Source organism: Rattus rattus, chromosome 2, assembly GCF_011064425.1.
Source record: "Rattus rattus isolate New Zealand chromosome 2, Rrattus_CSIRO_v1, whole genome shotgun sequence".
NCBI lineage: Eukaryota > Metazoa > Chordata > Mammalia > Rodentia > Muridae > Rattus > Rattus rattus.
Genome location: NC_046155.1, coordinates 207,392,086 through 207,418,042, shown reverse-complemented (window position 1 = coordinate 207,418,042; position 25,957 = coordinate 207,392,086). Strand labels below are relative to the sequence as shown.

The 25,957-nt window shown below is 37.9% G+C and overlaps 1 protein-coding gene and 1 pseudogene across 1 annotated transcript in view; both read right to left on the bottom strand.

Annotated features, from left to right (window-relative positions):
* Nucleotides 1-25,957, bottom strand: part of Trdn (triadin) — a 308,938-nt gene that overhangs the window by 149,860 nt on the left and 133,121 nt on the right. The window lies entirely within an intron of this gene.
* LOC116894767 lies at nt 4,314-6,245 on the bottom strand (annotated as a pseudogene).

Genomic DNA, 25,957 nt, shown 5'->3' with positions numbered 1-25,957 from the left:
TCTTTAGAAGAAAAAGTATTTTTACAGGTTATTTGGTTAAAAATATTATACCCATGTATCTGTTCAACAATAGTCATGAAGCTGAAATTTAAATGTTTCATAGATAAAAGATAAAGTAGCGGTATGTTAATAGTTTACAGTGGTTATTTAATGGGCTCTATGTTGCAGTTAAATTCACAATTACATTCAAAGAGGAATGGCATATTTGGCAGTCAGACAATCTTTCTTCCTGCTTTAAATTGAGTATAATTGATAGTATTTTATGACTTGAAATAATATACATAATTTATCAGTTTCTTTCAGGAAACAGTTTATAATAACATGAAATATCATAGTCCTCTGGGAAAACACATAATTTATATAATCAGGCTCATGTATTATAGTGCATGGAACAGAATTAGGTGTTACGTGACTACCATATGGAATATTGAGTCATTAGTTTGACTTTTTTTTCAGGATGTTTCGATTATTCACAGTTATTCAAATTAGTCTGCCTTTTTTTGTTCCTTTTCACACTATTTTACAACAGGCTTTAAATATTCTCAGTAGGATACCTAGGGATATCTAGTGTTATTGCTTTGTTTATTTTCACTCCCTGTGTGTAGGAAAGATACAAGTTTCTGTGCTGCACAAATACTCAAGCACAAGAAAATGAAGATAAAATGGAGTTGTTAGTGGCATTTTTCATCCCTACAAACAACATATTAATCATCGAACAGAATTATTGAGTAAAATATACTGGTCAATATTTCCAAAGGGTAATATAAATAATTATAAATAATCCAGTGCAAAGGCAAAAGGCAGATGTTGGAGTAGAATATGGTATAACTTAGAAGGAAGCATAGCCACATAGGTCCTGCCCATAGGGCTGGTTTAATTTATTGCTTGCTGTTTAGTTCACTTTTTACAATTTTATTCCTTCTATCATTAATTTAAAAACTCATTCCTAAACCAAGAATAGTAGCACAAATTCGTAATACCAATACTTGGAGAGGCTGACACAGGAGGATTGCTATGAGTTTGAGGTGAATTTGGGCTCTGTAATAAAAAGAATACCAGAGCTATGCAGAAAGACCCTGCCTTGAAGAACCAAATTTTAAAAGAAAAATAGTTTTTCACAATATTTTTTTTGTTGAGATCCAAGACAGACCAGTCATATAAGAATAAATATAGAACCAGTGTGGTCAATGAATAATAACAAGTACAGTACAGTGGTTGCAGGAATGTAGAATTTGTACTATGCCTTCAGTTCTGTCTGGACACTGATAGATAAAACAGTTTTGAATATATACCCCTAGTGCTGATGGAGGTATGATCATAAAAAATGTTGCCTCAAAAATACTTATCACTCCAATGCCGGTGGAATAGCATGACATTGCCTTAAAATAGTGCAGACCCAAAATGTAAAACATTCTGTCTCAAGTGGAAATTATAGACCTATGCAAAGAACCCTCTACAGTGGGCTGAACACCCTACCACCAGAAACACTAGTTATTGCTATTGGAATTTTGTATAGTGTTCAACGTATATAGAAAAATAAAAATTCTGCAAGGAGACAATGCTGACAAACCTGTTTATCAACAAAAGACTCTGGAAAGATCTGGTGAGGCAGCTTTGTCACTATTTCTACATTAAAGGGAAGGCCTGATCAGGATGAAGGAGAAATAATTGTGGTAACTATCTGAGTAGCTAGCTAAAAAGAACCCTGGAGTCTTTTACTTTAGCCATTGTAACTAAGGCCAATCAAAAGGACATCAAATGGCATTGGTGGAATGTGTAAAGGACTATAATTCTTCCTTAGTCCTCACTCTGGCAAATTAGTTGAGAGAAGAAACTATTAAAATATATGCCATTGTAATAAATAACATCTAGTTAGCTTGATAATTCCTTAATTAAGCCTTAATTTTCCTTACTTCTCACACAGTTATTCAAATTACTCTACAGCTTTTGTTTCTTTTCACACTGTGTTAGAACAGGCTCTAAACATACCCAGCAGATTACCTGATATTTTTATGTTTCTCTGGTAGCATGTGCATGGAATGAATATTAGCAAAGACTGACCAATATCTGTATCTGTGTTTATATCTGAATATATATGTATACACTTACATTTATATGATCTGTCTATATCCACATATTCTACTGAAAAATCCTCTTAAGGCAAGTAGAAACAAATGTTAAAAATCTAGGAGATAAAGCTTAGAGGAGATTTTCTTGCTAAGTTACAAGGGAAACAAACTAAGAGAAAAGAAGCGTCAGTTAATCTATTCTTTGCCCCTTTCAAGAGCATTGGTATAACTGGCCTACCTCAAAAGGCTGCCAGTATATTTCTCTGTGTATAACCACTTATAGTGACTGAAATCTTCAATGGACTCAGATATGACAGTCTGATTCAAAACAGAGTCATTCTCTTGCTAGTACGGAGAATCCAGGGATTATACAAACTCATAATTAGGCGGTCTTTCATCTTTTCTCTCATTTTCATCTACCTCTGTCTGCTGTCTACAGATTGTGATAGATGCATTGAACCAGTCTTTGTTAATTCTGGGTTTCAGTCTCTAGAGGGACCAACAATAAGTCCTGGAGAAATCTTTACACAAGCCTGTTTACAGAGCTTAGAAACCTGTCACATTTTTAAATAACAAGACTATTTCTTCAAATGAATAAAGAGACTGCTTTGGGATAAACTATTTTCATTGAGATAAATAGTGTAAGTTAAGAATTCAGTTCAGAAAACATATCACATTCCTGCCTAGGTATGCTGTATAGAGGAATTAAAGGCAAATGTTTTTCAAAGGCGTACAAAAGGCAGTTTAAAAAGAAAGGACTTGCTAGGGAGAGAATGGTAACAGGATAATTAAATGAGAAATACGAAAGAAGTAGAAGTAGAGGAAGCTAGAAAAGCCCTGAGTCCCTGGAAATGTGTCTTCCTTATAGTCACAGGTTTTCAGGTCCCAGTGTAGGTTTCTGGTCTGAGCCACATCAGAGAACAAGTTACTTGCCTCCTAGATTCATGGCCATCCTAAACGGTTCATTCCTCTTTTTTTTCAGGTTTTGATAGTTAATTTATTTTTTATTGGTTATTTTACTTAGTTACATTTAAAATACTGTTCCCCTTCCTGTTCTCCCTTCCCATACCCTCTATCCCATCTCCCCTCCCTTTTGCCTCTATAAGGATGCTCACCCGCCCAACCACCAGCTTCCGCCTCATCCCTTTGGAATTCCTTGAACACTGGGACAACAAGCCTCCACAGGACCAAGGGCCTCCCACACCACTGATGCTAGATAAGGCAATCCTCTGGGACACATGTAGCTGGAGTCATGGGCCCCTTCATGAGTCAACTTGGTGTTTTTCATCTCCCCAACTTTTAGATAATAAATCTTTAACAAGTGAAACTTAAAGTTTTACTTAAAACTTTCACTGTGACTTACACAGGAAATTCTGAATGACAGCCAGATGTGTGCTATTAAAGGAGAAATGGTGGGACTTTCAGAATCATAATATGTCAAATAATAAACTTATTAGAATTCCACATCTTCCGTTATTATATGTTTATTTAACCGATGAAGCAAGAGACAAATGAGGAGACTAATGCTTGACAGGAATAGAATTTAAAACAAATTCATATTTAAAAAAAAGTAATCATGTTCTTGCAGACAGGAGCCTGGTATGGCGGTCCTCTGAGAGGCTCCAGCAGCACCTGACTAACACAGATGCAGATACTTGAAGTCAACCATTGGACTGAGCCTAGGATTCCCAATAGAAGAGTGAGGGGAATGGCCAAAGAAGCTGAAGGGGATTCCGACCCCATAGGAAGAACAACAGTATCAACGAACCAGACTGCTCAGCGCTCCCAGGGATGAAACAGCCAAAGCTTATACATGGGCTGGTCCCTGGCTTCAACTACATATATAGCAGAGAGGGGAGGGACTTGGTCCTGTGGAGATCTGATGCCTCAGAGAAATGGGATGCTAGAGAGGTGAGGTGGGAGTAGGTTGGAGGGAGCACACTGTTAAAAGCAAAGGGCAGGGGGAGGGGGTGGGCCGATCGTGGAGGGAAGACTGGGAAGGGTGATAACATTTGAAATGTACACAAATAAAATGATTAATAAAACAAATTTTTTCAGCACAATTCCAAAATGTATCCTTTTAAACACCTTTCTTTAGTCCAGAAGTTAAATTCCACAAAACTACATTCCAAACATCAAATAAATGTGATTGCAATGATGGCATATTGTGACATTTGTGATCTTGTTACTGTCCAAAAATAAGAGACTATTCCATTAAAACTGAAAGAGTATATTTTTAGAGAGTCAATGATGGATGAGGTAACAGGTTATAAATTTTAGAGACTTTGTTAAGATTATTGTATCACAAGTGTATGGTTTTGCAGACTTACTGACTCTAAACTGCCAATTGCGTTTATTAACTTCTTGCACTAGCTCTTGCCACTGTCCAATTTGCTCATCATGAAAGTCAATAAGGTTTTCTCATAGAGACGTGCCAACACATGCTGTTCCTGTTGAACTTTGTCTGCTGTCCTTAGTTTGTTGCCACAACACTGCTGCTTATGTCTCCCATCCCTTCAAGAAATGCTCGCCCTCCCCAGAACCAACAGTCTTATGTCTTCTGAATGTCTTTCACACACTGTTCACCCAGGGCTTTGAGGTCTGAGGACAGAGCCCAATGTAGAGGCAAGACTTGACTGTGCAAAGACCTGACTCTTGAGCCCCGTGCATGCTCTACAACTAGATCATTCTTTCTATGATAATTGTTTCACTAACTTCTTTCTATCCCTTCCTAGTCCATGGGTAAAAGATAATTCAATCTCTTCTTAAATCACTGTGTTTCACTTTGTAGCTTGTGTTTTAGCTAAGGAATCTCAGGTTCCTGGGTTTTCTGTTTTGTTTTATTTTGTTTCTGTTTGTTTCATTGTGGTAGTTCTCTGCTTGAGCCCAAATTGGAGATCTCCTTCAGGTCCCTCCTCTTGGCGATAGAAAGGGCAGGGTGGGGTGGGATAGGAATTGTGGGCTCTATAGGGGTCAAGAACACCAGAACAAGGCCCACAAACATCATCAACTAAGTCCAGCTCATAGGGGCTCACAGAGACTGAAGCAGCAGTAATGGAGTTTGCATGGCTCTGTGCTAGGTTCTCTGCATATATGTCCTGTCTGTGTAGCTTAGTGTTCTTGTGGGACTCCTAACACTGGGAATGGGGGTGGGGGAGGGGATTGTCTTTGACTCTTTCCTCACCTCCTAGGACCCTTTTCCTCCTACTAGGTTTCCTTGATCAGCCTTGATATAAGGGTTTGTGCTTAGTATTATTACATCTTGTTATGTCATGTTGAGTGAATATTCCAGGGAGGCCTGTTGCTTTTAGAAGGAATAGTAGGTGCAGTGTGGTAGGTCCATTGGTGAGGAAAGTTAAGAGTACTGGGAGTAGTAGAAGGAGGAGAAACTGCATTTAGGATAGATTGAAAACAAACTATGTAGTTGATTGATTATTAAAAAAGCTTTCTGTTCTAGATTGAAAGTAGTCAGAGTTTAGGATTTGTCATATTAACTGAATAAGGAATCCAAGTAGAATTATGGGAGATTTGAGACAATGTAATTTACTGACTGAAACTATAGTAAATGAACTCAGGATTATGTATGAAAGCTTTTACTTTTATCTCTAAGCAACTCTAAAAATTCTGTGCTCTTTAGATTTTGAATGTATTGCTTCATCGCTGTTGTATATGGCATTATTTAAGGTAGCCTAATTGGAAATGTTCTTATCCTTTGGAAATATAAAACATTTTATACGTGTAAAAATTGTTATTTCACTGAGTGTCTCACCTTACTTTTTGAAAATACATTCATCAGTTGATACACTGAGTTGTAGTTAGACAAGGGAGGGGACATCTGAAATAATGCTACATTGGATGTTTGTTTATTTGTTTGTTTGATTGTTTATGACAGGTTTTTCTATGTACCTTTGACTGTCATAGAACTTGCTCTGTAGACCAAGCTGGATTCAAATTCGAGAGATCTGTGTGCCTCTGCCTCCCACTGCTGGGATTAAAGGAATGTAATACCACTGCCTGGCAAATTTCTAATGTTTCAGCACACACACACACACACACACACACACACACACACACACACACACACACACACACACATGAACATTTGAGGACTAAGAATGCTTACACTTACTTGGACATTAATTGGCATATCCATTACTTGGATAATAACGTACCCATGTTCCTTAAAATAACATAATATTCAATAAGTTTGAAACTCCCTATCCCCTCCCCCTCCCTCTCCCCCTGATTCTATGAGGTTGCTTCACCACCCAGCCACCCATCCTTTCCTGCCTCCCCACCCTGACATTCCCTTACACTGGGGCATGGAGCCTTGGCAGGACCAAGGGCTTCTCCTCCCATTGGTGCCCAACGAGGCCATCCTCTGCTACGTATGCAGCTGGAGCCATGGGTCTGTCCGTGTGTATTCTTTGCATGGAGGTTTAATCCCAGGGAACTCTGGTTGGTTGCTATTGTTCTTATGAGGTTGCAAACTACTTCAGCTCCTTCAATCCTTTCTCTAACTCCTCCATTGGAAACCCTGTGCTCAGTTCAATGGTTGACTGTGAGCATTTGACTCTGTATTGTCATACTATGGCAGAGTCTCTTAAGAAATAGCTATGTCAGGTCCCTGTCAGCATGCACTTCTTTCTTTTTCAATAGGAACAGGATCTGAATTTGTACAGAGGGCTGTGGGAGAGCCTTACCTCTGGATGCTGTACCAAAATCCTGCCCAGAGAGAGACTGTCTTCCAGGAGTGCTCTCACTTCCTAAGATCACAGGCTCACAGGCCCATAGGAGTGACAAGCCCATTCAGAGACAGAAAGACCAAGTAACATCAGAGATAACCAGATGGCAAAAGGCAAGGGCAGGAACCTAAGTAACAGAAACCAAGATACTTGGCATCAAAAGAACCAAGTTCTCCCACCACAGCAAATCCTGGATACCCCATCACACTGAAATGCAATATTTGGATTTAAAATCACATCTCATGATGAGGACAGAGGATTTTAAGATTGTTGTAAGGATTTCAACCTGGTACAACCACTGTAGAATTCAGTCTGTGGTTCTTCAGAGAGGTAGACATAGTACTACCTGAGGAACCAGCTATACCACTCCTGAGCATATACCCAAAGGATGCTCCAACATATAACAAGGACACAGGCTTCACTATGTTCCTAGCAGCCTTATTTATAATAGCCGGAAGCTTGAAAGAACCCAATTTCCTTCAACAGAAAATGTGGTACGTTTTCACTCCGCTATTAAAAGCAATGACTTCAAAAATTCTTAGGCAACTAGATGGAACTAGAAAATATCAATCCGTGAGGTAACCCAGTCACAAAAGAACATTAATTGTATGCACGCATTGATAAGTGGAATGTGTGAATGGTTCAGCCTTCTTAGAAGGGGAAAGAAAATACTCACAGGATGTAGAAGGTGGGAGGGTCTTGGGAGGAAGAGAGGAGAGGAAGAGGGTATGGGGGGGCAGTATCAGAAATGAGAGGAGACATCAATGACATATAGAGGGTGATGATATGTATAGAGAGGGCTAGAAATTTGAACAGACGTGTGTAGCAATGGGGCATGGGGAACTGTGGATAACTACCAGCAAATTCCAGATGCCAGGAAAGCAAAGGCTCCCAAGACTCAACAGGGATGAAGTTAGGTAAAAAGCCCAACGGAGGGGAAGTAAAAGCTGTAGAGACCAAATCCAGAGGTTAGGCAAGGCCCCCTGTTGGGGGACGTGGCCACCTACCCTTCTTAAAATTTTAACCCAAAATTGCCCCTGTCTAAAGGAAATATAGGGGCAAAGAGTGGAGCAGAGACTGAAGGAAAGGCCATCCAGAGACTGCCCCATGTGGAGATCAATCCTATATACAGATACCAAACCCAGTCACTGTTGCTGATGCCAAGAAGTACTTGCTTACAGGAGCCTGATATGAATGTCTCCTTGCAGATAGAGATGAGGATGCTTGCAGCTAATCATAAGACTGAATGTGGAGACCTCAAAGGAGGAATTAGAGAAAAGACTGATGGAGCTGAAGGGGTTTCCAACCCCATAGGAAGAACAACAATATCAACTAACCAGTCCCCCAGAGTTCCCAGGGATTAAACCATCAACCAAAGAGTACACATGAAGGAACCCATGACTCTAGCAACATATGTAGCAGAGGATGGCTTACTCTGGCATCAATAGGAGAAGAAGCTCTTGGTTCTATGAAGGCTGGATTCACCAGTGTAGGAGAATGCAGCCGGGAGAGTTGGAAGTGGATGGGTGGGAGAGGGTGCATCCTCATAGAAGTAGGGTGAGGGAAGATGATAGAGAGGGGACCCAGGAAAGGGGAAAACATTTGAAATGTATCTAATAAAAATAAATTGCAAAAGAAAGGACAATTGAAAAAAACATATATTGCTCTCTAAATAATATAAATAGGAGAAAATCAAATACAGATCAAATTAACCCATAGGAAGAAAGAAAAATGTTACTTAATGAAATTATGAAGGGATAGACATACTTTGGCTGTATTCTTTTTAGAGAATAGTTCTCCATGTGTCTTTTAAATCTAGATGTCAGGATACCTCTACAATGTGTGAACTAACACTGGGGGGACGGTGTAGTGCTTGGATTTTACAGTATCACCTGCCACGTGTGTATAAGGAATAAGTTCCACTAACACTGCAGCATTAACTCCTAAACTTCATCATTGAACACAGTGTTTTAGATACATTGGCTTCATCAATATTTTGCAATTTCCCTGTAATCCAATCCCATGAAAATGTATTTCCTGATCTTGCACTATGCAATGTCACTTTCCATTACATTTCTGTTTAAATCTTTGAAAGGTTTTTATATCAAGTGGGAGTTGCACTTGATTAGACAATTGTCGTACATTTTGTCATTAAAATACATCCATTTATTTTCTACTATTTTCAAATCTTGATTCATCACCTATTTATTCTGTCAACATCATTGTCTTGGTAACGTATCAAATTCACAGTCAAAGTCATGACCTTGTTCATTTTCTGTTTTATTCATGTACAAACGAAGTTACCAGTCTGCATTCATCAGCATTTAATCAAATGTCTCATTGGTCCTTCCATTTCCTCAGATACACCTTATCTTCTGGACAGCAGGAGGAAATGATGACTTCCCTCTAGAATTTTGTGAGGATTAGAATTTGTGCTATATAAATCAACTCTATGATTAAGCTTTTCTATGACTTAGTTTATATCCTCCTTCCACTCCATTTATTGAAGAGAGCATGAACTTTTAGTATATTTTGTATTATATTTTAAATTTTCATTTGTGAATGTTAGCTGTCAGAATACAAGACTTGGCTCTGATCTTCCATGCTGTGAGTCCTGGGAGTCAACAGAGAGTTAAGCTCCACATGAGGCAACTTTTCAACAGATCTGTCTAACCCTTCCTTTTGTCTTCCTAGTCCCCTACTTGTGTTCAATCTGGGATTAATGAATAACAAAAAATACTCATGATTTTCTATAATGAACTATTCTATTTATTATCCTAGACATTCCATTTCTTACATCACTTCCAAATTCCACACCATTGTTAACCATTTACTAAGGTAAAAATTAAACATGAAAATTGATTATATACAAATGTGTAAATATATACAACCTCCTTGCAATATGACAGGTACTAAGCAGATTATTAGGGGTTGGAATCTTCACACGTTCTCCTATTGACACTCAACTACTGGATAGAAAGTGTATTTATTCTTCTATTCTGTGCATTGCACTGAGCTAGGATATCTCACTTTTCACTATCTACTTATTCCAGACCCTAAATTCTCTGGGAATTTCCTAAAAGCGTCGTAATTTTCCCCATCCACCCTTTCAAACAGGGCCTTTCCCCTTCCTTGAACTTTCCTGTCTGTTCTTTGAAGTTTCATTCTTTTCAAAGTATCTAACATACAGACTCTGTTTCATATCCCATTTTAGGCTTCATAGTTCATGTATAAGCAGCCCTTGCAGCTCCCCATTTCTATCAGGAAATTAGACTTGGTGCCAATCACAGAAACCTAGAAAAATGCCCAATCTGAGCTCTTGCTTCTCTCTCTCTCTCTCTCTCTCTCTCTCTCTCTCTCTGTGTGTGTGTGTGTGTGTGTGTGTGTGTGTGTGTGTGTTTGTGTGAAAAAGAGAAAGAGAGACAGAGAGAGACAGACAGACAGAGAGACAGAGAGAGAGAGAGGGAGAAACAGAAATGGGGAGAAAGAGAAAAAGAGAGAGAGAGGGAGAGAGAGAGAGAGAGAGAGAGAGAGAGAGAGAGAGCTTTGACCAAGTGATTTGAATTATATACCTTCACTCTTATGACAGGAATGATCTTATACATTTTAAAAGGCATCTAAGGAATCCAGTAGAAAATAAATGATCAAAACAAGTCAATGGTGGGAAGATTTTTTTTTAAGATTTTGTATAGCCTTGCCTTGACACAAAACCTTTGTAATCGTGTGTATCTTTCCCTCTAATTTGACAAACACACTTGGACATGATGAATTGGGGGAACATTAAAGGTGGTATACATTCCCTATATTTCTCTGTGATCATTCTAACTCCCTGTCTCTGCTCAGTAAGCTTCTATTTCAAAAAGAGGGAAAGAAGAAAGGGAAAGGAGTATATGCACATTCATTTTTTGATGCTTTTAATAAATTTTGTGTTCAGATTTTGCTACATATCTCCCTATGAACTTAAACTCATGTTCCATATCAATCCCAAGATTTCTAGATTAATAAATATAAGCCTATGTGTCACAAGTTAATGTCAACAACCATAAGAGCTTCCAAAATACAGGAAAACAAAGACTCAAAGCCTAATTTGAATGACCTGCCCATTTGTTTTCTGAATTAATTTTTAGTATGCTACTAAAAAAATTGGGTTCATTTTTATCCTATCATTTACTTATTCTAACTAGTTACAAGGACTAACACATATTTAGCTTATTTTCTTCTTATAGGTATTCTGAGGACAAATTAGAAAGTTTGCTTATGCTTCTAAAACAGAATAATATCTACTGTATTTTGGAATAACCATCCTACAAATACCACTAGACAATTTCAAAATTCTGAAACATACTATGGGGGTTGGGGATTTAGCTCAGTGGTAGAGCGCTTGCCTAGGAAACGCAAGGCCCTGGGTTCGGTCCCCAGCTCCGAAAAAAAAAAAAAAAAAGAAACATACTATGGAATCTACATCATTGTCATTTTCTCACATACTGGCCATTTTCTATTTTACCAGTTTAATAGTTATCTCATCATTATTTGTGTTTTGCAATAATATGCAAGATCAAAATAATAAGCAAACATCAAAATAATAGAATTGCCTAAAAATCCCGACATTAGATAACATTATAAATCAAATTAATCTATCAGATATTTATAAGACATTCACTCAAACACAAAGAAATATACCTTCTCAGAAGCTCATGGAATGGAATGTTCTCCAAAACTGACCACCTACATGGATAAAAATCAACCCTTAAAAGATACAAGAAAGTTGGAATACCACCATGTACCTTATCTGATTACCATGGATTAAAACTTGATGAAAACAATAGACACAACAGAAAGCACAAGAACTCCTCAAAGCTAAAACAACTAACTACAGAATAAAAAGTAGATCACAACTGATACTAAAAAGAGAAAAAAGGAGCTGGGAAGATGACTTAGTCTGAGATGCCAGGAAAGCAAGAGGCTCCCAGGAGCCAACAGGGATAAGATTAGCTGAGATGCCCAATAGGTGGGAGGGAGAAGCTGTAGAGACCATATCCATAGGTTGGGCAAGGCCTCTGTTTGGGGGATGGGGCCACACACTCATCTCCAAATTTTAAACCCAGAATTACTCCTGTCTAAAGGCAATACAGAGACAATGTGTTGAACAGAGGCTGAAGGTAAGGCCATCCAGAGACTGTTTTACCTTGGGATCCATCTCATATACAGCCACCAAACCCATACACTACTGCTGATGCCAAGAAGTGCTTGCTGACAGGAGTCTGATATAGCTGTCTCCTGAGAGGCTCTGCTAGAGTCTGACAAATACAGAGAAAGATGCTATCGGTTAACCATTAGACTGAGCACAGGGTCCCCAATGGAGGAGTTAGAGAAGGACTGAAGGAGCTAAAGGGATTTGCAACCCTATAGGAAGAATAAAAATATCAACCAACCAGACTTCCTAGAGCTTCCAGGAACTAAACCACCAAACAAAGAATGCACATGGAGGCACCGATGGCCACAGCTGCATATGCAGCAGTGGATGGCCCTGTCTGGCATCAATAGAAAGAGAGGCTCTTGGACCTGTGAAGGTTTGAGGCCCCAGTATAGGAAAATGCCAGGATTGGGAAGCAGGAGTGGGTAGATGGGTGGGAGAGCATGCTAAAAAAGCAGGTGAGGGGGAATGGGATAGTGAGTTTCTGGAGTTGAAACAGGGAAAGGGGATAACATTTGGAATGTAAATAAACAAAATATCCAATTTAAAAAAAAAAGGAAATAAAGTCGCTGTCAATAGCAGAGAGATAGGCAGATACTGAAACCCAAGGAAAACAATAAAAAGATTTTAACAACTCAGGAGATAAAAGAGCATTTAAGGGAAATAATAAATTCATCAAAATTTAATAAAACAAATAATAAAAGTAAGAGTACAAATTTAATGATGTCAAAAACAAAACAACAGAGAAAAAATTCAATGAAATAAAATTAATTATTTGAACAAACCAATATAAATCAGAAATACAGAAAAATAAATTTTACATATGTAAGTATAACAAAAAATTTAAAAAATTAAATATGTATTTTACTTTAAAAAATACATCTATAGCTTAGAGAGATCGCTGAGGTGTTAAGAACACTGAGTTCAATTTCCAACAACCACATTGTGGCTCACAACCATCTGTAGTAGGATTCAGTGCCCTCTTCTAATGTGTCCAAGGACAATGGTGCTGTACTCACATATATAAATTAAATAAAATCATTTTAAAATTATATTTATTTACTAATATTTATATTTTATTGAAAATAGATTTTCTTCATATATTCTGAAAATGATTTCTTTTCTAATTTCTTCACAATCCTCCCTAATGAAAATGAAAATACAATTCACCCTAACTATTAAGTAGAATGAAGGTAGTACTAAGAGGCAAGTTCATAGCACTAAGTGCCTTCATACAAAATTTTGGAGATATCGCATATTAAATTAAGAGCACACTTGAAAGTTCTACCAAAGAAGGAAAACAATCACACCCAAAAGGAATTGATGGCAAACATTAATCAATGACAAGGCTGGAATCAATATATTACAACAAACAGCAGTAAGATATAGTGAAATGAGGATTTGGTGCTTTGATAAACATTTAGCAAAATTAAATAAAAGACTGAGAAGATCAAACTGAATAAAACTAGAGAGAAAAGGGAAATATTAGAATAAACACTGAAAACATCCAGAGACTCATAAGATATACTTTAAAACCCTATGCTTCACTAAACTAAAAAACATAAAGAAAATGGATAAAGTTCCAGACATATATCATGTACCAAGGTGAAATAAAGATCACATCAGCACCTTACACAGCCCAATAACAATCAGTGTCATAGAAAAAGTATTGAAAGTCTCCCCACCAGAAAAGTCCAAGGATTCAGCACTGAGTTCTCCCATACTTTCAAAGAATCAAGACCAATCCTCCTCAAATTATGCTTCAAACATAAAAACAGTAGTAACATTACCCAATTCTTTTTGTGGGGCCAGAATTGCCTTAATATCAAAATCATACACACAACACACACACACACACACACACACACACACACACACACACACACATAAATCAACAAAAATTATTGACAAGTTTTCCTTATGAAGATACAGGCAAATTTTTTTCAATAAATTAATTCCAACCAAATATAGGATATATCAAGAAAGAATATCCATCTGTTTCTATTTTGTGGAATAGTTTGGACAGTATTGGTATGAGGTCTTCTGTGAAAGTCTGATAGAATTCTGCACTAAAACTATCTTGATCATGGTTTTTTATGGTTGGGGAGACTTTTAATGACTGCTTCTATTTCTTTAGATGTTATGAGACAGTTAGATAGTTTACCTAATCCAGATTTGACTTTGGTACTTGATATCTGGCTAGAAAATCATCCATTTCATCTAGATTTTCCACGTTTGTTGAATATAGGCTTTTGAAGAAGAATCTGATGATTTTTTTCAATTTCTTCAGTTTCTGTTGTTATGTCTTCCTTTTCTGACTTTGTTACTTTAGATGCTGTCTCTGTGCCCTCTGGATAGTCTAGCTAAAGGTTTATTATCTACGTTGTTGATTTTCTCAAAGAACCAGCTCCTGGTTTTGTTGATTCTTTGTATAGTATTCTTTGTTTCTACTTGGTTGATTTTCAGTCCTGAGTTTGATTATTTCCTGATGTCTACTCCTCTTGTTTGCATTTGCTTCTTTTTGTTCTAGAGATTTCACATATGCTGTTAAGCTGCTAATGTATCTTTTTCCTATTTCTTTATGGAGACACTCAGAGCTATGAGTTTTTCTCTTAACACTACTTTCATTGGGTTAAGTTTGGGTATGCTGTGTCTTCATTTTCATTAAATACTTAAAAGTCTTTCATTTCCTTATTTCTTCCCTGACCAAGTTTTCATTCTCTAGAGAGTCGTTCAGCTTCCAGTATATGTGAGTTTTCTGGTTTTTTGTTTGTTTGTGTGGTTGTTGTTGTTGTTGTTGTTATTGAAGACCATCTTAGTCCTTGGTAATAGGATAGGATGCATGGGATTATTTCCATCTTCTTGTAGCTGTTGAGGTTTGTTTTCTGTCCCATTATATGGTCAATTTTGGAGAAGGTAATGTGAGGTGCTGAGAAGATATATTCTTTTGGTTTAGGGAGAAATGTTCTATAGATTTCTATTAAATGCGTATGGTTTATAACTTCTGCTGCTTCCAGGGTTTTTCCACCTGGTGGACTTGGTGTATATATACTGTGAACCTCAGTAAAGCTTTTGCATTCTCATAGTGCAAATGACCTGAGTCTCTGTCTTTTGTTAAATCCCCCAGGCCTACAGCTGGTTCTCAGTACCATGGCGGTGCAGGTGCCATCAAGTGGAGGTTCCACTGAGATCGGAAGAGTGAAGAGACCCTGATGGGCTCATTCCAGGAAGCCAGCAGGCAAAGTGAAAGGAACATATTGGGTGAGCGGCAGTACAGCAATGAACCGAAATTAAGTTTAGTTCACAGTAAGTAAAAGGATCACGCCATGGGAACCTCGAGTTCCACATTACAGCTAACAGATCAGATGGTAGCTCTGCACAAACAGCAAGGAAGAGGGATAAAGGTAAAAACAGCTAAAGAATTTATTAAAACTTTAGAAAAGACTAATCCCTGGTTTGTTCATTCAGGAGGACTTAGTATTCCTGATTGAGAACATGTTAAGACAGATTTTCAAAAAACACTGCAGAGAGATGGCCCTGAGAGCATTCCTGTTGCCATGTTCTCTTTGTGGAGATTGGTCAAGGATGCTCTCTTGAGTACTAATGCTAAAAAAAAAAGGAAAAAATGTCAGAGATAGAAAGAACAATCAGAGTGGCACAAGATGATGCTTCTCATAAGTCTTTACAAATCTCAGATTCAGATCAGGATTCAAGCTCATAGGAGGATGAAGAAAAGACATTAGAAAAAGAAACAGAGGAGGTTAAAAGGAAGATTAATAAGTTCAGGGTTGATTAAAAAAATCAGAATTTCCTTCTAGTAAAAATACCTTCCCTATAAAAGAGGGGGGTACTATTCCTCCTGTCTATGAACTCTTTCATTCCTTGAAGTGCTGTTATGGAGAAAAGGCTCCAAGGAGAGCGGTAATTTTTCCTAAGCCTCCCCCTGGACAGGGAGCAGTATATCCTGGACCCCAACAATGCAGGTCAATTTATTAGACAACATATTCCTCTGAGTTTTAAGGAGTTGCTCTGCTTATGGTTCCCTTGCTCTCTTTACTTACAATTATGTAGGGCAGTGCTGTCTGGGGGAGATTGTATCATATGGAACAGTGCACTCAGACAGCTTGGAGAGATGCTGCTGCGGGATAGGGAAGGAACATCTTACATGATATGGGAATGGTCGTTACCACTCAACCCCAACCAGTGCAGAGGATGCCGCATGAACAGGTATTTGCCCCCAGTAGGGGTTTGGGAGGTACCTGTTGGGGGAGACCCTCAACCTGTGTCTGGTGGGGACCTAGTTGTTCAAGCCCATGCAGATGGGACAGGATTAGGAGGTTTGTCATGGGGGGTCCACTGGTAAGTTGCTTCCTATTCTGTGTAGGTGGATTGGTGGCACCTTTTCTCTGAAAGATTGGAGGCAGTGCATGGACTTGAGCAGGAGCAGTTGCAGGCAGGGAGCATTGTTCCTTTCACTTCTCCCTGGAATGTTTCTTTGTGCTCCTCTTACATGCCTGGATGCTGCTCCTCTGATATTAAAATAGGGTGTAGCTTTGAATTCTACTGCCTCTTGGAATACATCTATCACCTTTGAAAGTTCCCTTAAATTTGAAAATAGTAGGTTTAGTAAAAATTTTAATATTTCTTCCTTCACCTGTGTAATTCCTCCATTTTTCTTTGTGGTTTGCAATGGTACTAATGCTGGAGATAGTCTTGACTATTCTTCACAGAAATGCCATCTACATGAAGCTGTTGGTTCCATTGCCTGTCGGTCATTTGGGAGAGCGTCAGCTGATCCTGAACCATCATGGGAGAGACTTTGGCATCATCACTGCTATTATAACAGCTGTTGCCACTGCAACCACTGTGGCTGCAGTGTCTAGGATTGCCCTCTCCCAATCTGTTGTTAAGGCAAGCACAGTAGATAAAGTTAAAGGAGAAGTTGCTGACAATTGGGCATTCTAAATTTAAATCAACAGACAGCACTTTTACAGGAACAGCTTGACTTCATATGGTCTCCTGTTCTCCTGTTTTCATGCATGTTTATATGACTCCAGCTAGAGTTCAAAACCTTACAGTGGTCCTTGGTGTTATGGCCCTTGTGCCACAGTAGTTGGCCTTTTACTTCTTTGTCCCATGTGTAGACAACATTCCCAATCCCAGGCAGCAACTAAGCAAGTGTTGCTCTCCTTGGCAGGAGACAATCCCTCTGCACAAATCTGGCTCAGTCTTTATAAGTAGTTAACCTATGACAGGCAACCCTTTGGGAGCAGCCCCCGTATAAGACAAGGACTCTGAGACTGGCAGAGACCCCCAATGACAGGTAGGGATATTGGCTTTCCCAGAATGACCTAAGACAGGTGCTACTTTAAAAAAATAAAAAGGGGGACTTGTCAGACCCTCCTGGCCTACCTCGGTGTTTGCCCCATGCTGAGCCTTGCTGACACATGTGGAACTTTTTGTTTTCAAAAAAGAACATCTTGGACTTTGCTGTTTGGCCAGTGAGCATTAACACCATTGAGTCAGTTCCAGTTTTTAATCCTGAGAATGTAAAGTTCTTTTTGTCATTTCCATGCTCCTGTTTTTATTCTGAGACCCTAAACCTGTTTCTCCATTGTGCTTCCAGGGTTTTTCTACACAGCGGACTTGGTGTATATATACTGTGAACCTCAGTAAAGCTTTGGCATTCTTGTAGCATGAATGACCCGAGTCTCTGTCTTTTGTTAAATCCCCCAGTCCTACGCCCGGTTCTCAGTACCATGGCAGTGCGGGCACCATCACCTGACCAATATACAGTTACTACTCTATGCCAACCATTGGACTGAGCATGGGGACCCCAATGGAGGAGTTAGGGGAAGGACTGAAGGAACTGAAGGCATATGCAACCCCATAGAAAGAATAACAATATCAACCAACCAGACCCACCCGAGAGTACCCACAGCTCCAGCTGACTTATCTGGCATCAATGGGAAGGGAGGCCCTTGGTCATGTAGAGGATTGATGCCCCAGAGTATGGGAATGCTAGGGTGGTGAGGCAGGAGTGGGTTTGTGAGTGGGAGTGTACCCTTACAGAAGCAGGAGGAGGGGATAGGATAGAGGATTTGCAGAGTGAAAACTGGGAGGAGGGATAATATTTGAAACATAAATAAATAAAATAACCAATAAAAAAGAAAAAAAATTATCTACCTTTATAATAATGGCTATATCCCAGAGATTCAGTGATGGTTAAACATATGTAAATCAAGAAATAAAAGTCATTACATATGAAAACCAAAATTAAAATGCAAATAATTACCTCATTGGACAAAATGCCTTTTGAAAAGATTCCAGCAACCCTTCATGATAAAAATCCTGGAGAGATTGAGAATACAAGGAATATACAACACAGAAGAGGAGATTTACAGAAAGCCTACAGCCAATAGGAACCAAATCAAAGAAAACCCAATCAGGAACAAGACAAGGTCCTCTACTTTCTCCATACCTCATCATTATACTACTTAAAACCATAGCCAGAGAATAAGACAACTGAAGGGACCGAAAAAAATACAATTATGAATTGAATAATTCAAATTGTCTATCTGCAGATGTTATGATTGTATACATAAATAGCTCTAAAAGCTTTACCAGGAATTCTTATAGCTGATAAGCACTTTGGGCAAAATCCTGGACAAAATTAAAAGGACAACGATCAGGAGCTCTTCTATATACAAATACAAAGAAAGTGGGAACAAAATCATGGAAACACCTTTCATAATACACTTAAATAATATAAAATATCTTGGACTAACTCTAAGCAAATAAAAGGCTTATTTGTCATGGGGACTTAATGGGACAAGCTAATAACTAGCAGGTAATTTTTGTGAGATGGCCTGCTTCAGATTATGATATAATCTGCGACAGGTTCACTTTTATTTGGCAGGGCAATGGAAGAATTCATTTTAGGAAAGATTCCTGCTATTAATATGCTTTTCCCTATTATTATTATTAAACATATATAACAATCACTAAGTACCAGCTTGTAGTGATGCTAGACAAATAGATGACTTCTTAGTTGTAATGATGATCGTATAAGAATTTCTAAAATTATATCAGTGATTATTAAGCTCTTTTATAATGGGACTACAATTAGGTTCTTTTCTGATAGTCAAAGCTGCAATAAGAACTCTGCCAGTCTCCCAAGTGTCACAAGTTAATTGCTCTTAGATAGTCACCTGACTTTGTCCTACTCAGAGCACATTCTAAGAGGTTGTAAAACAATTAACTAAAGGTCATAAAAAGTCAACCAATGCTTTATTATAGTACAGAAGATATAAAATTGACTGGGTTTATCTATACAAAACTTCACTAATAACTTAGTTATGGTTTTAAACCTTCAGTGAACTTGTGGAGCTGTTCTAAGTGGCGGATGTTTAGATATATATCCACTTCTAGTGGATATGCATGTAAACATTTTGTGTTATAAACTTCTATTTCAATTTATGGTTTGATTTTTTTTGTGTGAACTTGTGATGTAACTTTGTAACATTTTATCATGTATTCCAAAAGACGTATAAGTGCTGGGGACAAAGAGTAGAATGTTTTCCTTATAGAATGTTTCCTTTCCCTGCTTAAGGAATTTTTCCCCTTCCCCACTTAGGATTTTTCCCTTAGTTAGATTTCATAGGAAACTTTTTACAACTTAGTAATAAATTCTATAATCTCTTTTCTAAGTGTCACTTTCTGACTAGCAGGCTGAATGTTAGAGCTGAGGTAGTTCCTGCGGAGATGGAACAAAGGTCACATTACTTAATCCCCCACTTTCAGGCTACAGGTGTCAATCATCTTTTACCCTCAGAAAGAGTAAGAAAGTTTTTAGGACTTTCTTAGAAATTATCAACATTTCACTATAATTGGAGAGCTAGAACTTTCAGAGACCCTTAGACTTTAAAGCCACACCAAGAGTGCTACTCTATGCCTCCACCACTACCCTCTCCAGGCTGGGAGGCTCCCGGCAATATAATAAAAAAGTTTAAGACATTGAAGAAAGAAATTGAAATAGATCTCCAATGTTCATGGATCAATGGAATTAATACAGTGAAAATGGCCATCCTATCAAAAAAAGAAAATGTCGGAGTAACAAAATTCCTATTCAAAATTCCAACACATTTCTTCACAGAAATTTAAAGGAGAATTTTCAGTTTCATATGGAAACACAAAAATTCCAGGAAAGTTTTTCAAAAAATCCCAATCAATAAGAGAAATGTGCATCATCCTTAATCTCAAGTTGTACTACATAGATACATAATAATAAAAACAGCATGGATTGTCATAAACAGACAGATTGATTAATGAAACAAAATTAAAGACCCAGACATAAATCCATACCCCCATAGATAGTAAAGCTTAAAATGCTCACCGAAATAAAGATAACATGTTTAAGAAATGCTGCCACTCAAACTGGATGGCTGCATGCATAAGAATATAAATACATCTGTCCTTGTCATCCTTCATAAACCCACAAATTACCTTAATATAAGGTAAGATACCCTGGTTCTGAATGATATGAAAATGAGGAGTAGTTTTTAGCACAGGAGAAGACTTTTTAAACAATGCCAACAGGACAGGCATTAAAATCAACAATTAATAAATGGGACCTCTTGAAACTGAATAGCTTCTGTATGGAAACTTCATTCAAGTAACTTGACAGGCTACAGAATGGGGAAAGAACTTTACCAATTCCACATCCAAGAGAAGGCTAATATCTAAAATGTATAAAAATCTTTTTGTTTAAAAAAAGGATAGCTAAAAAGAAATTACACACAAAAATCAACTCAATTTAAAAATAGGGCAGAGAATTAAACAGGGAGTTCACAAATGACAAAATACAAAATGGTTGTGAAACAAAAGAATGGTTAACATTCTTAGTTCCCAGGGAAATGAAAATCAAAACTAATTTGAGATTTCATCTTATACCATTTCAAATACTCAAGACCAAAAAAGAGCATGTGATACTTCATAGTGATGAAAATGTAGACTAAGGGAAACACTGATGGGCTGTTGGTGGGAGAATAAAATTGTGCAGCCACTATGAAAATCAGTGTGGCTGCTTCTCAGAAAGTTGGGAACAGAACAAACTAAACATCTAGCTATACTTCTCCTGGACACATACCGAAGAATGCCTCATCCAAAATAAATGGTTCGTACTAAAGAGCTATTTAAAAAATCCTGAATAGTAGGTAAGTGCATGTGTCAAGAAAAGTCATTCTGTATAAGCCAGACCCCAGGCAGCTAGGACTAATATCTTAAAGCCCAAACCTACCGAGATACACTTTCCCCAACAAGGCAAAACCCACTCCAACAAGGCCACATGTCCTAATAGTCCTACTCCTTGTGTCAAATATATGCAATCCATCACATTCCACTCCCTGACCCTCCATTGGCCCATTCAAACACATTAGTCTATGGTTGCCATGCCTAGCCATAACATAATAAATAATGCATTTAATCCAGTTTCCAAAGTTCCCATAATCTATAGCAGTATCAACAATGTGAAAAGTCCAAAGTTCAAAATCTCTTCTGAGATTCATCCAATAACTTAACTGTAATCCCCAAAGCAAGTCAGGAAACAAGCTGGGCAAACTCCAAATTCTGCATCTCCATGTCTGATGTCAAAGTGAGCTTCAGGTTGCCATCTCCTTTTTTATGTTTGTTGACTGCAACAAACTTCTCTCTCCTGGGCTGGTTCCACTCCCTAGTAGCAGATTTTCTCAGCAGGCCTCCCACAGCTCTGGCATCTTTAACATCTTGGAGTCTCCAGGTCACCTTCATCTGCACATCTTTTTGTTCCAATGTCTGGGATCCACATATGATCTTCTGAGCTCCTCCAAAGGGCTTTGGTTACTTCTCCAGCTCTGCTCTCTTTAGCACTCTAGGCTCTAGTTAACTCTACTTCACTCCTGTTGCTGTTCTTGGTGAGCATCACACAATACTAGCATCTACAATACACTGGGATCTTCTGCTATACCTATGGTTTACCAACAGTCTCTCATAGGCTCTCTTCATGGGGACAAGGCTCAAGTTCTTTGCATGATCCCTTCAGTCCTGTGCCTTCAACTACAACTGCACCCCTAACAAATCACATTCCCTGACCTCTCACAGTGCCAAGCATAACCACTTCATACCTTCAAAACAAGTACTACATTGGTGATTCTTACACATTATCAAGTCCAGCTGAAGCAAAAGTTACAACTTTGGCTATCTCCAGAACTCACCTTCTTTTGATCTCAGAAAACACTTCCCAGATTTTACCTCAGCGATGCTGGTCTCTTCTTAATCACTGCTAATTTCTTAACTCCAGCTAAACAGCCTTAATTATTCCAATAGTCCCTCCTATTCTTGACTCTAAAGCCAGAGTCACATAGCCAAAGCTGCCAAGTTCTGCTGCTTGCTAGAGTTGGAACATGTCCCTCTTGTTCTGCTACATTATCACCAGTGTTCTGTTGTCCAAGTCTTTTCACTGCCTAAGCTTAGCTGTTCTGAAACTTGCTCTGTTAGATTGACTTTGAACTCAGAGGTCTGTATGGCTCTGCCTTAATGCTGGGATCAAAGGCATGTACCAACACACATGGACTTAAGCTTTCCTCTACCTGGAACTTAGTCTATATGAGGCTGGCCTTGATTTAAGAGATTTGCTGCCCCTGTCTTCTAGAATAAAGGTGTGTAAAACCTATAATAGGATCTTTTCCCCAAAGTCACCACTTCCTTAATCTGTTTATCTCCTTGAACATAGGATTGAGCTCCATTTTACTTCCTGGTGACCCTTTATTACTTGAATCATAAATTTTATAGTTTTCCTTTTCCAGTTGCTCCTTTTCATTAAATTGATCTTTATAAGACTAAACCAGAAAACAGTCTCTGCTGGGCTTTTTTGAGACTTTCTTTGTCAATGCAATTAATATAAATCTCTCTGCCTTAGACTCATGTGGAGTCTTTGTACAAGGGAAAAGGCAGTCACATTCTTCATCAAAATTCATACAAAAACAGTCTCTAGGCCACATACTGAAATTCCCCACTGAACATTCTTGGGCCAGGTCTGCACAGTTCCAATCACTCTCAGCAACAAAGTCTTCCATATTCCTACTAAGATGGCCCGTTAAGCCCACTTAAAATATTCCACTGCTTTCTAATGTCAAAGTTTCAAAATCTACATCCTTCCAAGTAAAAACATGGTCAGGCCTATCACAGCAGTACCTCAGTCCCTGTCTTAAGGGTTTATTCTGTGAACAGACACCACACCACGACTAAGGCAACTCTTATAAAGGACAACATTTATTTGGGGTTGGTATACAGGTTCAGTGATTCAGTTCATTATCATCAAGGCAAGAGCATGGCAGCATCCAGGTAGGCATGGAGCTGCAGTAATTGAGAGGGGGGACTGGAGAAGCTGAGAGTTCCACCTATCATTCTGAAGGTTGCTATAAGACTGGCTTCCAGGCAGACAGAACAAGGGTCTTAAAGGCCATACCTCCTAGTAGTGCTGCTCCTTGGGCCAAGGATATTCAAACCACCACACCAACATAAGACAAACCCTGTGATCTATATAATAGTGTCCTGAGTGCCAGATACTCTAGTGCAATAATGGCACAAATCTTATGGGAACAACCAATGATGTCTGATTTGATTTAAGGTCTACTCCATAAATCCATGTCTACAATTATTTGTGGGGCCAAGATTCTGAGTTAAATAAGGCATGGACCTAGAGAAAGACCAAATATTACAGTTCTGCTATAGGAATGTATCAATAAAATGACTTCTAATGATATTCTGTCATACTTATAGTTAAGGTCTCATTTATTCATTTCTAGAGAATTTCTTGCAGTATATGAAAAGGAACAGAGACGTTCATTTGGAAAATGTACAGAGTGAGAGACCTGGATACACTCAGTCTTAAATGAAATATCTTAAACAAATCCCTCCCCTCAGAGCTCAGAGAACCATACACATGAGGAGGCAAAAAGATAGTTAAAGCTGAAAAAGGTATATTATAAAAAAAAAATCTCCTGGATACAACAGCATAAACTCAAAGATACTGGAGCAGCAGGCACATTGTTTGCATGAATTTGGGACCCATAGAATCCAAGCACTGAGACAGGGCTTAGAGAAAAGTTTCCATCTGTAATGAATAAGTTATTTTTAATTAACAATTGCTTGTAAAAAAAATTAGCTTTTCTTGAAGAGAGACTTTATGGATATACAAACCACACTTAAAGGGAAAGTCCCTTATCCAGCAATAGATGGGCAACAAAAATAAATTTGTAAGTATTTTTCAGAATTTTCTCTTATATTGTTTGTTTGTTTTTAACCTTACTAGACATATTAATGGCATTTTTGAGGGGGCACATATTTGAGTGTGTGTACATATACATATTTATGTTTTTACATGTGTGTGTGTGTGATTTTGTGATATATATATATATGTATATATACACACATATATATATGTATATATATACATATATATATATGGGCTTGTGCATGCTAGTATGTACATAAGTGTTTGAGTTTGTGCACAAGTGAGTTTATGTTTATGTGCACGTGTGTTTGTGTATGGGCGTGTATGTGTGTGTATGTGCATGTATGTGTTTGTGTGCATGTTTTTATATACTTCTGCTTAGTTTCCTTTTACCTTTGTGAGTTTATTTTTCTTTGTCTTCTTTTTGCTTGTATAGTTAAGTGAAAAAGAGACAGAAAAATTGGAAGAGTGGGAAGAATATTGGAGAAGAAAAGGGAAGAGAAAGGTCAGAATATATTGTATGAAAATATCTTTATTTTTAATAAAAAAATAAATAAAAAATCATTAAAGTCCAGGCAAATGATCATAGTAAAATGAGGAGATTAATTTGCTTCTCAGGGCTCTTTTGAGCTCAGAATTTAAAACTCATTGAAATGGAGAATAAGCTACAGAATAATAGCTTTGTGCAGTAAAAGAGAATTTGGCAAGGTAAATACCCTCAATTTTAGGAAAATAAATGACATTTAAGGTGAAACGAATAACTCTGACATAAGTAATCGACTCAAGGAAAAGTCATCTAGATACAAGAATTATGATTGTAGGCTAACTTCTGAGAAATAAGCTTTTAAGTTATATTAAAGTTGAATCATAATAGCTACAGAGGCGAAAAACTGACAGGGGCAGTGTTCTACAGTTACTAATCCAGAGCACACCAGTCCTGGTCTCTGGATTAAATATTTGTTTCTTCGTTTACAGTCAGTATCAAGACATCTGTGGGTCATACGATTTTCTACTTACAGAAACTGTTTCCTCCACAGCCTGGATGATTCTGCTTAGGAATCCATACAAGTTCATGAGACCCAGGCTGAGGTTCACAAAAAGACAATGTGACAAGAAGAATCATGTTTCTTTTCCGCTAACAAAAATAATGAAACTATGGTATAAATATATTTAAGAAAAATGGGCTGGGGATTTAGTTTGGGTAGAGCGCTTTACCTAGGGAAGCGCAAGGCCCTGTCGGGTCCCCAGCTTTAAAAAAAAAAAAAAAAAAAAAAAAAAAAAAAAAAAGAAAAAAAAAAAAGAAAAAATTCTAGCCACAAGGTACTTGAATATAAACTGAATTAGGAACAAGTCGGTAAATAAACTGATATTTTACTTTTTGACACATGTGTACAATTGATTTCTAAATACACCAAAATATAAAACAATACAAAATAAATTCAGTCTCAGCATACAACAGAGACAAATGGATCATTTTTACACTAGGTGAAATTGAACTTCAATTTTAAGACTTGTAACACAAGACCAGCTCTCTCCTCCCTCCCTCCCTCCCCCCCCTTCCATCTCTCCCTGTCTCTGCCTCACTCTCTGTTTCTGTGTCTCTCTCTGTGTCTCTCTCTCTCTGTCTCTGAGTCTCTCTATGTCAAAAAATACTGAAAAAAAAAAAGAACAAAAACAA